At 49.8% G+C, this 15,664-nt stretch overlaps 1 long non-coding RNA gene across 3 annotated transcripts in view; it reads left to right on the forward strand.

Moving 5' to 3' along the window:
* Positions 1-753: 753 nt before the first annotated feature.
* The window catches only part of LOC149340270 (uncharacterized), a 37,471-nt gene continuing 22,560 nt past the window's right edge, over positions 754-15,664 (forward strand). The window contains exon 1 of one of the 3 annotated variants that reach the window (XR_016283844.1): positions 754-1,053. This is a non-coding gene — a long non-coding RNA (uncharacterized LOC149340270). Of the gene's footprint in view, positions 1,054-1,978; positions 2,136-4,319; positions 6,480-15,664 lie in introns of those variants that run through there. The other 2 variants (XR_016283842.1, XR_016283843.1) reach the window with 2 other exon arrangements.

Consider the following 15,664-nt stretch of genomic DNA (forward strand, 5'->3'; position numbering starts at 1 on the left):
AGAGATGGGGTATTTCTCATAAAGTCCTCCCGCAAGCCTTCTCTCAGTGAAACAAGTTCTTTCATATTAGGCCGCAGTAGCGACAAGTGAAGCGCTATCGGGGCTATACTCTGTCTCTGTAGAAGAGTTTGCCCCTACCGTATTACGCACATAATCACTATTCCTCCACCAAAGTTCTGTAAACACTCCAGCGCGTAGCCCTTCCCAGCTGTTGGCGCCAGGTATACACAAAACTCCCCCTTTTTCCCGTCTTCGCTACACTTCATCCCACACGTGTACACTTACTAGGGCTTGACAGCGCTGCGCTAAACTGAAGCAGTAACAACCAGCAACCCGGCACTGTATCCACAAGCGTAGCAAGCCGCGTCCCCTTCTCCCGCTGTGGTAGACGGTGGCTCTCACGACGCTAATTAGCAATTTTTTTTCTCTTTTTTCTCGCTGCCCGACCCGGGTAGCTAAACACCCGAGCCGAGTAGCGGCAGAGCCGCCGCCGGAAGTCGGAAATTAATAGGGGAGGAGCCGCGTGCTCCTCTTTGCAAAGCCGGTCATTAAGCAACGGGGGAAGCGGCCCAAAGCACCTCGCCTATGCGCGCTTCCTTTCATCTCCTCGTCTCCCCTCCTCCCACCACCCCCTTTCCCTTTCCTCGCCTCCTGTGTCGCCTCTGTTGGGTCGCTGCGTTCGGCGGCCAGAAATTGCTCGGCCGGCAGCTCGCGGTAATCCCTCGGATCCGGGACTCGCGTCCATGGCGTAGCAAGCGGTTCTTGGTCTCCACGTGCTGAGCCGTGCGATGGAGTACGGGGAAGGGAGGCTTGCGTCGGGACGGTCCTCATTTGGAACGGGCGCCGTGTGACTCGCAGGGCGAGCGAAAAGAAAAGAGAACAGGTCCTCCTCTAGTGTGGACAGACCTTGCCTGTCCGCTTGCAGCTTTGCTCCAGCAACCTGTCGCCGCTCTTGTCGAGCAGTTCCGGATCCGACGCTGGGTGACGCCACTGTGCGATCATGCGGTCAACTCGTGCTGTCGACTCAGCAGTGCCACGAAGAAACGAATAATAGTAAGTGCGCAATGAATAGAAGTCTAGTCGACAGGCGACACAGCGGGATCAGGCTCCTGATTGGTCGATGGAAGAATGCTCAACTTCACTGCATACCGCTTAGTTAGATTCTAAAAGGGCAATGCTAGTTTTGTGAGCGTAGATGGATTTGAAAGGTTGAATGAGTTAGTGATAAACAAGTGAGACTACAGGTCTTAGGTGGCACTTCGTGCGCGCCGTCAACATCACTGGAATTTGTTGTTTGCGCTTCTCGGATGTAGTGACAGGGCTACATACAGAATACGTCACAATTGTGGACCACACTCCTTTATCCTCTAACTCTGATTGACTGAGAAGTCATAATGAAATTACCTGCAATTAACCACAAAGCAAGAACTCAGTGCGAGGTGACTCATTATTCAGGGAGACAGGAGGCGGCTTTGTAAAATCAAGACTCATCGTTTCAGCTTATGAGCCCTCCAACACAATAGGACATGCGGTCATCCAGACGATGCGGGAAAGAAGAGCGTACATCACTAAAGTATAAAACATTGAGCGTCGCTTCCTTTGTGCTCAGAAGCTTATGCGTTCGTGCTGCTCATTTAAAGGGGGAAGCTCTTCTTAGAAAAAAACAATTGTTAATTAAGTCACAATAATGTAATCTTCAAGAAACATGTATTTTTGCGTGCTGTTACGTTTCGCCTTCGTCGTGGGGAAGAAAACGGCATGGCTGCAGCGGGACGCCAACTAACCCCGAGACGCGCGTTGGGTGAGCGCCTGGATTGCCACGGAAGCCGCGTCCGTCTGCCCGGTTGAGCGAGCGTCTCCCCTACACCGCGTGCGAACGCACGTTCGCTCGTGGACATTCCGCTCGTGGACATTCCGACGTCCTTCATTCCCTCTCCGGCGCCTGACCATGCTACCTCATCTTTAACAAACTGGTGGCAGCGGTGGGATGCGAAACAACGGACGCCAGCGGAAAGATCTGGTCAAAGGGATGCTGAGCAGCTGAACGGCGAGTCGGAGGCAGTACAACGAGCCCTGTGTGTTGACTGGTTGCCTGCAGCGGAACGACTGCGCTGGATTCTTGGCTGCGGGGTTTGGTGAGTGCCGAACTTTCTTCTGCTGAGTTTTGCCAGGCTTTTCTTAGTGTCAGAAACAGAGCTGGTAATTCGGTTGTCGTTGCTGCTGGGTTAGTTGCAGCGAGACAATAGCGGGCAGTAGCGAAATCAGCAGGAGCAGCCATGGATTTGAAGACGCTGCGCAAACCGAAATTACTGGAGCTTGCAAAAGAGTTGGGTCTGGATGTCTCAGACAAACTCAGAAAACCAGAACTGCTGAAGGCTATTCTTGCGTTGGAGGCTGAAGATGACGAGCTTGCGGAATGCCTTGAGACCATTGAGGAGAGGAAATTGGCAAAGAAAAGGGATGAGGAACTCGAAACAGAGCAGCGGGAACAGGAACGCGAAAGAGAGCAGCGGGAACAGGAACGCGAAAGAGAGCTGCGGGAACAGGAACGCGAAAGAGAGCTGCGGGAACAGGAATACGAGAGAGAGATGCGGGAACTCACGCGTTAACTGAACGCGATCAGAGCAATGAGAGCGCGATCTCGCTTAAGTTTTTTCAGAAAAGGCGAAAATTTCAGAACATTTCTGGAAAATTTTGAGAGAATTTGCATGGAGGAGCAGCTAGACCAGAGTTATTGGCCAATAGTGTTGATGGGATTTCTCCCATGTGAACCCAGAAATGTCTGGGCGAGGTAGTCTGACGAGGATGCCCACGACTATGCGATAACTAAAAGTGCGCTCCTCCGATACTTTCGAATTCCCGCGGAGGCAGATTTCAGAAGCCATATTGACGGTGGTAAGCTACACCGCGAGAGTGTCAGGGACCGAGTTAGGATCTCAGCTCAGTCGCCGGATGGCAAGGCTGCTGCTCAGAAGTGGAGGCATAGGACAGGTTTGGTCCAGGAAAGAAAGGCCACTTCGGCAGCGAGGGCCGCTGATTTCGGTCAAGAAGCTAGCGAACAGTGCAGATCCGCAAGCCGTGAGGGCTCGGGGGATAATGTAGGCACTAAAGCTAGCAATGAGGAAGAGTGCAGATCCGCAAGCCGTGAGGGCTCGGGGGATAATGTAGGCACTGCGACTCGCGAGGGGCCTGTCGGAACTACGAGTTGGGCTGGGCTCCCCCGCTTGCCTGGCGCATACTGGAATATAGCTGTCGATCTGAAGATCCAACTCCACGCAACCTGATTTGGGCCCCCGGTCACCAGGGACTCCAGGGAAACGAACAGGCCGATCAGGCCGCCCGCGCACTCTCTCCCCGGGCTATCTCCCTGTCCTTGGAAGGGTACTCCCAATCAGACAATCTGGCCATTACATTCAAACAAATCACCGATTACTACAAGGAGGAGCACCGGCGCTACCCGGCCCCTTGTAAGGGTCTGGATCGCGCTGACGAGCGCCTCCTCATCAAAATTCTTACCAACACTGTACTGTGCCCGGCGGTGCTTAAACATTTCAATCCATCCTTTGATGGCGCGTGCCAGTTCTGTGGGGAGGTGGCTGACACCTTCCACATGGTTTGGGCGTGTCAGTCAAACCCATCTATCCCCCCCAACCCCAACCCCACCAGAGAGGACTGGGAGGCGGCCCTGCTCGGCTGTCAGGACCTAAAGACCCAAAAGGCCTTGGTTCACCGGACGCGGGCGGCGTTGCTTGCCAATGGGGCCCCGGAATAGGGGCTCCACCTAGTATTGTTCGGGGAAAGGGCCAATAGGGCCTACCCCAATCACCTCTCTCTAAATATTTATTGCATTATAAATGTTTTTCACCACCACCACCTAGGAATAAGGAAAGGGGCAATGCGTTGGTTTTGAGCCCAGAGAAGCATACACTTTCCGGGAAGGAGGCTGATTGCTGCGATCGAGAAGGTAATACCCAGGACAACAACGCTACGTTAGCCGAACAGCGTCGCATAGTTCAATTTCTGGGCAAGAGCGTTAGGGTAGTAGGATCGAATAGCAAGCCTCAGGAGAGCAAGTTCTGCTCAGAAGGAGGTAAAATGTTGTCGGGACAGCTGGCTACTGCGACCTGCGGTGACTCACCGAAAGCACGAGCCGATAATTCGAACTTAAGGCCCGTTCACACTTGCCCAAAAATCCGGCGAGCGAAGCGGATTCGGCCGCTTTTGACGCCGAGCGACGCGGAAAGCGGCGCGGCGAGGGCGATCGGGCGGACCCATTTCCGCCGCGCGGCGACAAACATGGCGGCGCCTTTCCAAGCCGGACCTCCCGCTTCGGATTGCATTCTCCTTGTTGCTGCCTTTTTCAGCGCGTTCACTGGCCAGAAATGCGGCACAGGTCTTTCGCTTCCTCTCACCTCGCCTCCAAGAAAACGTATAAGTGATAAATTTGATTTCTTTTTTTATTCAGAGTGACGAGTCCGGCGCTTCTAGGCTTAACAGCAGAGTCGGCTTGTTGACAGTAATGGTTCCCGCCCTGACAGCCAGATGGCGCCACTACAGCTGAGTTTATTTTTGCATTTGTGCTAGCATACGCTTAACTAAAAGTGAGAATGAGCCTGCGTTTAACGTACGTAAGCATGCATACGCTTATGGTACGTAGACAGCGTAAATTTATGCTCTTTTCTCACTATATCTGTTAATGCCGCTAGCAGCGACGCGGTTTGGAAAAGCGAGAAACAGCAGTGGCGCGGCGGATCCGCCTCGCCCGCGCGTGAACAAGTGAGAACAGGCCCCTGTTTTTGCGGCGAGCGAATCCGCTTCGCTCGCCGAATTTTTGGGCAAGTGTGAACGGGCCTTTAAGCGGGAAATACGGCTCGGTGCTGCGTCAGAGAGAAGATGCGGAGGGTGAGGACACCGCGAGAAAGGGAGGCGCGCAGGGCCGTTCTGCGAAGGCAGTTTTAGGAAGGCGACCACGCGCAAGGAGAGCCAAGACGAGGGGTGCTCTCGAGAGAACGGACGAAGTACGGGCCAAGGACATTGTAAAGTTAAAGGCCGGCCAGCAGCGTAATCGTCCGAGGCTGTCATCACGGTACTCCAAACGCGACAGGTGCCGAAAAAGGGCCAGACTGACTGTGCGCGTTCAGAAAAAACGAAAGCCACCTGACCCGTTGTGGCGACCCTGCGGTACTTCTTGCAGGACGTGTGAACCTCGCAGCGGGTCGCAGAGAAGGACGCCCAGCTACCGCATGAAAGAACGCCGCAGAACGCGTTCCAGTCGAAGGACATTGCCGAATCGAGAAAGGAGTTCTCGTAGGCGTTTCTTTCATACGCGACCGTCACCCCCTCGCATTCAACTGTTCAGACGCTGCTCGCGTGTTGAAGACGCGCGGCCGGGGTGCGGAACAAATCCTAGTTACATGGCGTCTGGGGCTCGCAGGTGTCAAAGCGCAGCTAAGCCCCTCGATTTTTGTCAATTGTCTGCTGCTAAAGCGACTGTTGGTGTGCGACCGCGCAGGGCGCGGTTGAAGAATAGGCGACCCCTTTGAGCCGCGGCGCGGCTCGTTAGCAGCGGATTCCGAGGATGTCTCAGCTGTTTGCTTTTTCTTTTTTGAGCCATTCCTGCAGAAAAAAAGTTTTGCAGAAAAAAAAGTGCAGAAAAAAAGTTTTGAGCAGGAATAGGTTTCGGACGCGTTGTTTACATTGGAAGCGTTTCTTTTGATAAAGATTGTTTTGAAACATGCACTAGTGGTGCCCATTTGTAGCCGCGTCCGCTAAAACTTGAAGTGCTAGCCAGACGGGTCATTGTAGGCCACTAGCATAAGCGCTTGGAGTCGCTTGATTTTATGGCATTGTCTGATTTTGAGCGAAGCCTTGCGGGTTTATGCAAGGTTTACATAAAGGGGAAGTCTCAACGGCAACGCCGATGGCTTAAGTCGAGGTCCCTAGCACAAGAATCAGCATCAAAGTTGCTGTTTGCTGGTGTTTTTTTTTCCTGATGTAGGATTTTGAACCAATTGGTTTTGTTTATTGTTTTAAATTGAGATACGCTTTGTAGTGTAATGTGCCGATTTGTGGGCATTTTCTAAGTGCTCCTGGACTACTCCCAGGGATTAATTGGCTTTGTAAGAGGGAAAGAGCCTGGCATTGCTTAGTGGGGATTGTGTCGTGCTTGCTGACTCAGCGGTTGGGTTTTCGGCGAGGTTCTAACGCTAGAGGAGCACGAGTCACTTTGCAGTGCCCTTTGTGAACCTGCGCGTGCAAAGGAAGCCTTCGGGGTGCGCTGAGCTCCAGAACCGCCGAGAGACAACCGACTCCGGTTAAGACCAGCCTCAGGCGACATCCCTCCGGGCAGCGGATGCTGTCCCCTGTCCATCGGGACCTCCTTCCCCCGGCGGGGCAGTCTGTTACCTTTCGCCTTCGTCGTGGGGATGAAAACGGCATGGCTGCAGCGGAACGCCGACTAACCCCGAGACGCGCGTTGGGTGAGCGCCTGGATTGCCACGGAAGCCGCGTCCGTCTGCCCGGTTGAGCGAGCGTCTCCCCTACACCGCGTGCGAACGCACGTTCGAACGCATGAACTGCGCGGGAACGCCAATCGTGGACATTCCGACGTCCTTCATTCTCTCTCCGGCGCCCGACCATGCTACCTCATCTTTAACAGTGCTGATTAAAAATATGCAATTTAATTTTATGTGAGCCAAGTCCTTGTGCACTTATATGTTATGTTAATTAACTTTTTGCCGAGAGCTTTCAATAAATTTTGCTGCAGGCAACTTGCTAGGACACATGCCATTAGCTTGTCTTGACATCAAACTATGCAAGAAGGCCAAAATTATTATCCTGCCTATCACAGAAGTTCAGCTACAGGGTTTTGAATATGCCACTTCGCAAACAAGAAGAAACTGATGATTTCAAGATCCTGTAACTATAACTGGCAGGATGATAATTTTACCCTTATTGCATCGCTAGATGTCAAGAGAAACCAAAGGCTCGCAATCTAACAACGTCCTGCACTAGAATTTCTTTCGAACTCTCGGCAAAAGTTACCTAACGTATTGCAGAAGTGCATAAGTATTTCTTGAACATAAAATTAAATTACATATTTGGAATCGGCACGTAAAAATGCATGTTCCATGATGATTTCATAGTTGTGACTTCATTAATAAAGATTTATTTCTAAGGCCCTCTTCTCCCCTTAAGACCCCTAATTCATTGACAGGTTCATTTCACTGTTCCACTGTGTCTAACAAATGGCGTCGGCGCACTTTATTCAGACGGTCGAAAGTCAGTGCTGGAAACGCATGCTAGCGGCTCGCAGGTCCACTTCGTCCCTCCACTTAAGCCACGTAGACGTCAATGGCTTGTTAAAACGCTCGGTTTGACGAAAAAAAAATTGGAGGGGACACTTAAGCTCGGCCTTAATGGTATGACGCGATAGCGTAATGACTTAATTCTCATATATGCAGAAGGCCATTCTCCACTTTACATTCATAGATCCCTGGGAGTCATCATACCCCACCCGGCGCAGTGGTTCAACGATTAAGCGACGCGCCACTGACCTGCGATGAGAGGTGCTGCCAGCGATGGGCCTTCTGCCGCCCAGGTTGCTCTTTCCGAGCGACCAATCATTGATTTATGTGCCACCTGCCACAGTGGGCAGTTTGCCCACTACCCGGAGGACAGTTTGTGATGAGGCCACATGGTCACGTGACCTAGGTGCCCACCTGCCTCCTAGGTTGCTCTCTGGGGACCATCCGCCGGAGGCATGCTCGTGATTTTTCGCTCCCAGCGCCGGTGCCGAGAACGCCTACATCGGATTTTCTGCTTAACGGGGCCTTTAAAACTATGACGTTAAAAAGCTATGAAGATGCTTAAGACAGCTTAAAAGTGTAATACGGTGGCATTAGATTTCACTTCCATCGCACCTTCTGCTGGAGGCTCACGCCGCACGCACCTGTAAACATAATCAGCCAGTGCGTTCTGACAAAAGTCCCACATTGGAGCAGTCGGAAGCATGCTTGACGTGCACGGTCCGGGAGGTCCAGCTCGCCTTACAGACCAAGCCTGTGTGGTAGCTCTCTCCATGGGGCCCTAAACTAGAAAAATGAATTCCGGAGCCACCCGCATTGCTCCCATCGAAAGGCCTTTCTAAACGAAGTTTTATTCTTTGCATATTTTGGTCTGTCAACCGCCATGTTCGAACTGCTGGCTGCAGTAGCAGGTATCCACTATGTTTTGACGATGCCGACATTTGCATATATCAGATTTTTTTTTTCAATGTTCAATTCCAATTTTCTTTCTATGCTGCTGCCTAGAAGCTAGGTTGCTTACAACCCGTTGGGCACGCTATGATCACGTCACAAGGTCATGTGACCTCTCTCGACCACTCATTCATTTGCGACCTGCCACGGTGTACAGGTTGCTCACAGTTGAAGTCACCTTTGATTATTTCTACTTCTCGAGAAACTCTTCGAGCTAACAATGATTTGCCCAATGCTAACCTTGCCAAAAAAAAAAGGAAATGAAGAAAGGGCTTTCTTCGTGGAGCACTGTATGCTCAGCAAGAAAAAAAGGACGATCCTCAGACGAGAACCAGAACCAGATGAGGAGCCTGCCCTGACTGAACTTTAATTTCCGTCTCGTCTGTTTGCGTGCGCAGTGAGTGCCTTTTTTGCGCTTGTTAGCTTTTGAGATCAGCACACACCGACGTGGTTTCTAGTCTTTCCTTTTCTGCATGCACCTTGTATTTGAAGAGTCTTCAGAAGTACGGAGCGGTCTAAAAACGGTAGTTATTATTATAAAATTATAGTTAGACAAATGTCGGAATAGAATCACGGCTCCAGCTGGTGCAGTGCAAACAGCGCTGGCTGTAAAGCAAATAAGCTTGCTCTGAGAAGAAAACTTTATTTCCGGGTTTCGCAGCGGCCGTCTTTGCTTTGTTTAGCGTCTTGTCCTTCCTGCACTTTGCTGCGCGGTCGGGCTTCTTTTGTGGCTGTAGCGGTATTGCATACGTTAAGCTGCTTTATTTTTTTATTACTCTTCAGGGTTTACGTTTATGTTCGCTTAGCAACCTACCGACGAGCGCGCTTTTGGTTACACGTCGTACGAAATCTGCGCTGTTATGAGTGTTTGAATTATATGAATGAGGATAATAGCAGCCGAGATTCTCGGACTTATAATAGTTAGGCTTAAGAGGTAAGGCTACAGTCTCAATAGTAATCCCAAGCGCGTAAACATGGCGGAGCGGTAAAGTCTTCGATGCGTCTTATTTCGCTCTAGATCCTTTTAGCCCATTTAAATAAACGCAACCTGTGCCTTGGGCACAGTAAACAAACCGAGGGCCAATTTATGTCAGTATTCAAATGTCTGCATTGAAAAACTATGTTATTATGTAACTGCCTTTAAACGACAGAAGTACTTCATCGATATCATAACGACTTCAGTTGGGAAGCTGCTTTAGCAGACTTTATTTAAGTTTCGTAAAGGACACTTCTGACCCTCTTCCTAGTCTAGTAAACGTTCATTCAATAGAAGCTTTGTACGCTTCGTTTGGTAGTGACGTACTCGCTTTTTCTTTCATAACCGTTTTACCGATATATCTTTTTGATGCGAACTACATTATTGTAACCATCCTATTGTTTTGCGTTGAAATACATGCTTGTAACCACCCTAATGCGCTGCAATGCAGCCGACGCTTTGCAGTTCACGAAAGCAGAAATTAACTGAGCCAGAAGACAAGTAAAGGCTCTCTTGAGAGGGCGCATCAGAAAATCAGGCTCAGCATATACGGCACACTTGGAACCTCGCACCGTTGCGATTGGGTACCTCAATCATCCGGTTGCGCTCAGATTCTGTTCGTGTGAAGCTGAGCGCTTGGCATGCAGCTAGCGGAGGTTACCGATCCTCGACTCCTGTCGTGACCTGCTACAATTATACGAGAGTAGCGCGATACGCTGAAAGCTATTTTTCGTCCCGAGAAAAACGTTGTGAAGGCGCTATTCAAATTTTTAATGGACTTGGGGTTGAATTCAAGGCTCTAGACTTGCAGTGTGTGCCCTGTGTACCTTTAGGGTATTGACCTACAGACAAGTGCAAAACCGATCTCCCATTCGTCTGCTCCCTTTTGCTTTTCTCGCCCTTTGTTCCCTTTCTCACATGTAGGATAGCCTACTGGGCGTAGCAAGTTAACTTCCCCAGTGGGCACTGATGCTCCACTGGACCTCCGCAAGACGTCTCAAACGTCCCGAAGGCGTCCGAGAAAGTTAACTGCCTATTGGGTTCCTGTTTTTTCTTTTCTTTTTTCCCTCCCTCTCTCTTGTCCTTTCGAGCAACGGCTACTCTTAGTCTCCGAGGACTAGGCTTGTCGAGCGAAAAGATACCTGCGGGGCGAGGCAACCCTGTGTAGCTTTTAAAGACTAAAACGCGAGCAATGAGTTGAATGGAGAGACGAACGCCATAATTTTTAGTCCCGCTGCTTTTGCTCTGCACCGCTTTGATGACATGTTTGCTGCTGGTGAAATTGTGTCGTTTTGTAATCGAAATCCGCGGCATTAACCAACCTGTCAGAAAATAGTGCGATAAGGTTTTTCATAAACAAGAACACTGTCACTATCCATGCTCAGGCCAAGCCTGCTACTTACAGAAATGCTCAGTAGTATTAGAGCGATCGACAGTTGAAATTGTATTTGTTTTTACACTTCTGCATCGTAGCGATGCTACGAACTGGCAAACGTCCGGTCATCGTCACGGCACCGGGCACTCGACGGCGGCGGGCGCAGTATCGCCGCGATTAGCTGAAAAGCGAGACCGTACACGCGCGCCGGCAGCGAGGAAAGACGACCACGCCGATACAGCGAAGAGGCATCAGTTAAAATTACAGGTTTAGGTTTATGGGGTTTAACGTCCCAAAGCGACTGAGGCTATGAGAGACGCCGTAGTGAAGGGCTCCGGAAATTTCGACCACCTGGGGTTCTTTAACGTGCACTGACATCGCACAGTACACGGGCCTCTAGAATTTCTCCTCCAAAGAAATTCCAGCCGCCGCGGCCGGGATCGAACCCGCGTCTTTCGGGTCAGCAGCCGAGCACCATAACCGCTGAGCCACCGCGGCGGCAGTCAGTTAAAATTACAACGGCTACGGCAGCGCCAGGTGCGAAACACTCTGCGTCAATGCACACACAGCTCGATCACACTTTAGCGCCAAGAACGTCGCTATAATAGTGTCGTTGGTTTAAGGCTTACCAATGCCTGTTGCTGAAGTCAACGACAATAAAACACCACACATTGCGCGAATAATAGCAATAGGTTCTATAAATCGCCACTTCGCTACACTTACGTCTCCCAGGCTACATATACACGGTGTTTTACCTAAGATTTTACACAATTTTTAAAAATAGGCTTTTCGAGTTCCTATTAAAACCTATTAAAAATAGGCGTTTTGAGATGCATTTTGACATCTCACCAAAATACATGCACTTTCGAGAAGCTTGCAGGAAAAGAAACTTTTGCAGTGCACGTAACTCGTCGAAATAGCGGAAATTTGTTGGACCACAGCGCCGTGGGTAACCGCATTTCCGGAATTCTAAATCTGATATAGATATTAATTACGCCGGACTACACGCCTTTAAATAATTAGGGATCCTAACAGTCATAGTCAAAAAGCTGACTATTCAACAGCATTAAACCAGCCAGCTAGTCAGCACGTCTTGGCTGTATTCTGGTGCACTACACAGCTGACAATGCTATGCCGAAATAAGCACTCTTGTAACTCAAAATACTATTTTTTTTAATGTGTAAAGTATTAGGTGAAACACCTTTTATAAACCTACGTATTAAGAAAGCTGTACCATTTGTAGCGGTGGTCTGTGTCGAAGCCGTAAATAAAAAAATTGGCTGTGGTTTGACCAATGGCCATCCCGAGTAGAATTGCGGAAGAAACGGCGCGGCACTCGCAGCGGCACCCGCGTAGCGGAGAAGTCGGCGGTGGCCCCAGCGCCGCAACTGTGCGCCGTGTGACGTCACTCCTCCTGGATAATGCACTGCTGGCACAGCGGCGACGGCACCTCTGAGTCACCCGTGCAGCGCAGGAGTCGGCGGCGGCTCCGCTCTGCTCTGACGTCACTCGCTCCTCGCGCATGCGCAGTTGAGGCTCTCCGGGGCTCCGCGAAATCGCTCACACCTAGCGCAGTGTTGCTTCCGCAAAAATAAGAACATGTAGTGGTGGTCTCGTGTATATCTTGTCCTGGTCCTAGACGACGAATCGACTCCCACCGCTGGCACGAATTTGTTTTTTTCTTGAAGCTGCTGCTCTCTCTCGATAAATGGTTGCACCCCTCCGTTGCTCACTTCGAACGAACAATGGTTCTAAAGGGGCGATTCGTAGAAGGCTAAATGTTAATCTTACAGTTAGCCTCCACAGTTAGTCTGTGCGGTTAGCCTCTGCAGTTAGCCTCTACAGTTAGTTTCTATAATTAGTCTCTCGAGTCGGCCCCTAAAGCATAGTCTCTACAGCTAGCCGCTACAGCTGTCCTTAACAGGTAGTCTCTACAGTTAGTCACGACAAGGGCCAATGGTAGTGGCAACGAAGTTAGCCTCAGAAAGGTGAAAATCTATCTAAGGTGAAAAACACCGTCACTCTGGCCGGTCCGAAACATGTGACTACAATGGGCGTTAAGAGAGCCTCACTACACGCTTGAAAGGTAATCTCCTGAGTGTGTGCGTTACTTTTGAGGAGGGCTGTACGTCTCCACATCTTCACTCCTACAGGCATTTCGAGCAAACAGGAAGTGCTAGCGAGACAGCAGAGCTCAGAAACTCATAGCAATCATATTTAAATTATTTCTGCAGAACACGAAAGGAAGATAAAAAAGATATTGTACTAACTTGAAAAAATTACTGCAAACCTCCACGTCACACTAACGATCCTGTTTTCGTTCGCGCTATAGGAAATCGACACGAATTGCACGGGCTATTCGAACTCTTCAGAACGAGTTTTCATCCGCGACCGTGCTTCCGAGTGCTAGTTTTTCAAATCGAAGCGCAACTCCCACAACACGCGTCACAATAAGTTGGCGAAAGAAGGCAGCATCTGAAAACATGTCCTTTTGCGTCGGAAAGTTGAGCGTTAAAAATACAAACAACAAAACAACAAATCGCAAAACAAGGAACAGCACGCACGATCTCCTCCGCACCAACGAGAATCAAAACAGTCGCTATTGTGGTTCCTGCTTTTTTTTTTTTTTCCTACGCGATGCTTTATAAGGCGCGCTGGCGTTCTCGAGGGATATGATCTTCGGCTGGCACCGCCAGAGAGCTGGCGCCGCTTTCCTTTCATAAATCTATGCACGCCGCCGCAACGCCACGCAGCGCTCCCACTGCAGCGACAGACAGCCAGCAGGCAACGCTTTTGGCGTCCCGTATTCTACAATATTCGCTGGCCTCAATTTTTGCCTATCATTTATTTGCTTCGCCGCGGAGCGACGGACGACGGCAACCACCGCTCACTCTCCTGTCGTTTTGTCTTAAAGCTCGGATGCTATATATGAATGGGCGCGGTCTCTATAGGTTTCTCTCCTCCGTTCCGCGCGCCCTCTGTTTTTCCTTTCTCCTTTCAGGACGGATAGGCATCGCTCAGCGGAAGAAGAAAAGGCCTAGTGGCTTCGGCTGCGGTCGAGTCGGCCGTCGTCGTTGAGGTTTTGCTGCTCTCGGGCTTCTGCTTTTGCCCCCTTCTTTTACGGGTGGGGGTAGTAGTAGCTGTTGTTGCTGCTGTTTCTGTTGTTTGGAGGCTGAAGCAGCAGCAGCCGCAGCGGCGGCGGCGGTATAGGCTGCGGCGTATACGCGGGACGGAGATAAATCAGCCGGAGTGCATTCCCCGGCACTGCTATAAATATCGATCACATATCTCTCTCGCGTACGGGCGCGCGCGCGCGCAAGCTCGAATCCGCGGAAAAGCGGACCGCGGTCCAGCACCGCCGGCACCACCACTCTTCTCCGAGGCCTGTCGTGTCGGATTTTCATGTTTTACGCCGCCTCCACCGCCGCTCGCCGTTCCATTTCCGGTGGGAAGGGAGAGGAGGTGCTGAAGAAAGGGGTGCTCCGAAACGCGCTTCCAATCCTTTTCCGTTCCGGGGCCATTTGCTGCCTTTTTACATTTTTCATCCCTAGCCGGCCAACGATGCGCACCGTCTTCATCTTTACTTTTGTACTTGAAGTAGATGGTTCCGCTTTCAGGTTTTGTTAGGTTTTATTGTTGCCCTTCTCAATCTCGATTTCCCTCGCCAGGAACAGAGTGCACGTTGCTTTATCGCCATCAGTCCTGAAGCCCAGTGTTCCCGCATAAACATCGCGAATAAGAAGAGCGTGTGCTCGACAGACGCGTGCGGTAATTGGCTCCTCCGGCGACGGCCTTCTTTTTGTGTATGTGTGTGTGAATACGCTGGAGAAAGAACTCGCGAATGGGGGACACGAACGGCGTCTGTATAAACTCCTTCCTATATGTAATCGAGCGCTGCACATCTGCGCATGCAATCTTAGAGAAAGAAAAGTGCGAAGAAGGTTGTTTTAAATGCGGCGTATTATATTCAAGGCGGGTGTTCAAAAGAGAAAGCCAATCTGAGCGCTGTCGCACACGTTAGAGTGAGCCAATAAGAATCCGAGGGCATTCGTGGTGGAGACAATTTCTGGCGCGCCTGCGTTGTTGTTAATATGAAAGGAGAACTGAGTCGATCGCAACACCTGCGGCAGCGAATTGCGTGGAAGAAAGTAAAACATTTTAGGTTTGGCGTAGCTGCGAAGCTTCTGTATAAATGAGCGCTAAAATGTTTTTCCAAACGGTTTTTGCTTCATATTGTGGCTGCATATATGAAATTATTTTCATTAAGCGCTTCTTCTATATTTTGTCTTGAGCTCTAGTTTATGTAGGTAAATATGAAAGCAAACGAACGTCGAATGAACAAATAAACTAGCATCGTGTTTGAGCCCGAAAATCTCAGATGTGTGCTGTTCGCGCAACTTGCGCGTTGAGCACGGCGGTTAATTTCAGCTGAGATGTGCCAATAGTGACTATCAGAACTGACTAGGCACGTGGTGGTGAAGCGTTGTGTGCTTATAAGCTAGCATCAAGTACACTCTAGCGAATAGAAATACGAGAATCTCGGAAATTTTCTGAGATTAAGCGTTTTTTTGCTTGTGACATTTGAAGCTTCCATTTTTGAACACAACACTAATGAACGGCCGAAAGCAAGCTAGAAAATCTATTGGCATTAACTAATGACATATAGACGTGAGTGCAGATTTGACTACGTACACTACGTGTGCACATCCACGTGGTAAGTGGATAGTCACCTAAAATAACCCCGTTTCTTAGCCTCATTGTGATTGGTATCGCTGGCAGTTTAATTTTGCCGTGAAAAGAACGTTATAAAACATTCTACTTAAATGTCCAATATGGTTAAAGCTGATAGCAATCCTGAAATAAAATTTTAACTTAGAACATATGTGACGTTATTCCACAAAGAAAATTAAATGCCTTCTCATGTTTATGAGCAGCTGCACACTTTTTTTATTACGCAGTGTTAGTTTTGTTGGCTGAAACTAAGGTTGCTGAAATGACATTTTTAACTTTGCACATGTTCTACAACAGCTTACGGTTCCAGTTTTGTGCGGTGTC

Source organism: Amblyomma mixtum, chromosome 6, assembly GCF_055824585.1.
Source record: "Amblyomma mixtum isolate Tamu chromosome 6, ASM5582458v1, whole genome shotgun sequence".
In the NCBI taxonomy this organism is placed as follows: domain Eukaryota; kingdom Metazoa; phylum Arthropoda; class Arachnida; order Ixodida; family Ixodidae; genus Amblyomma; species Amblyomma mixtum.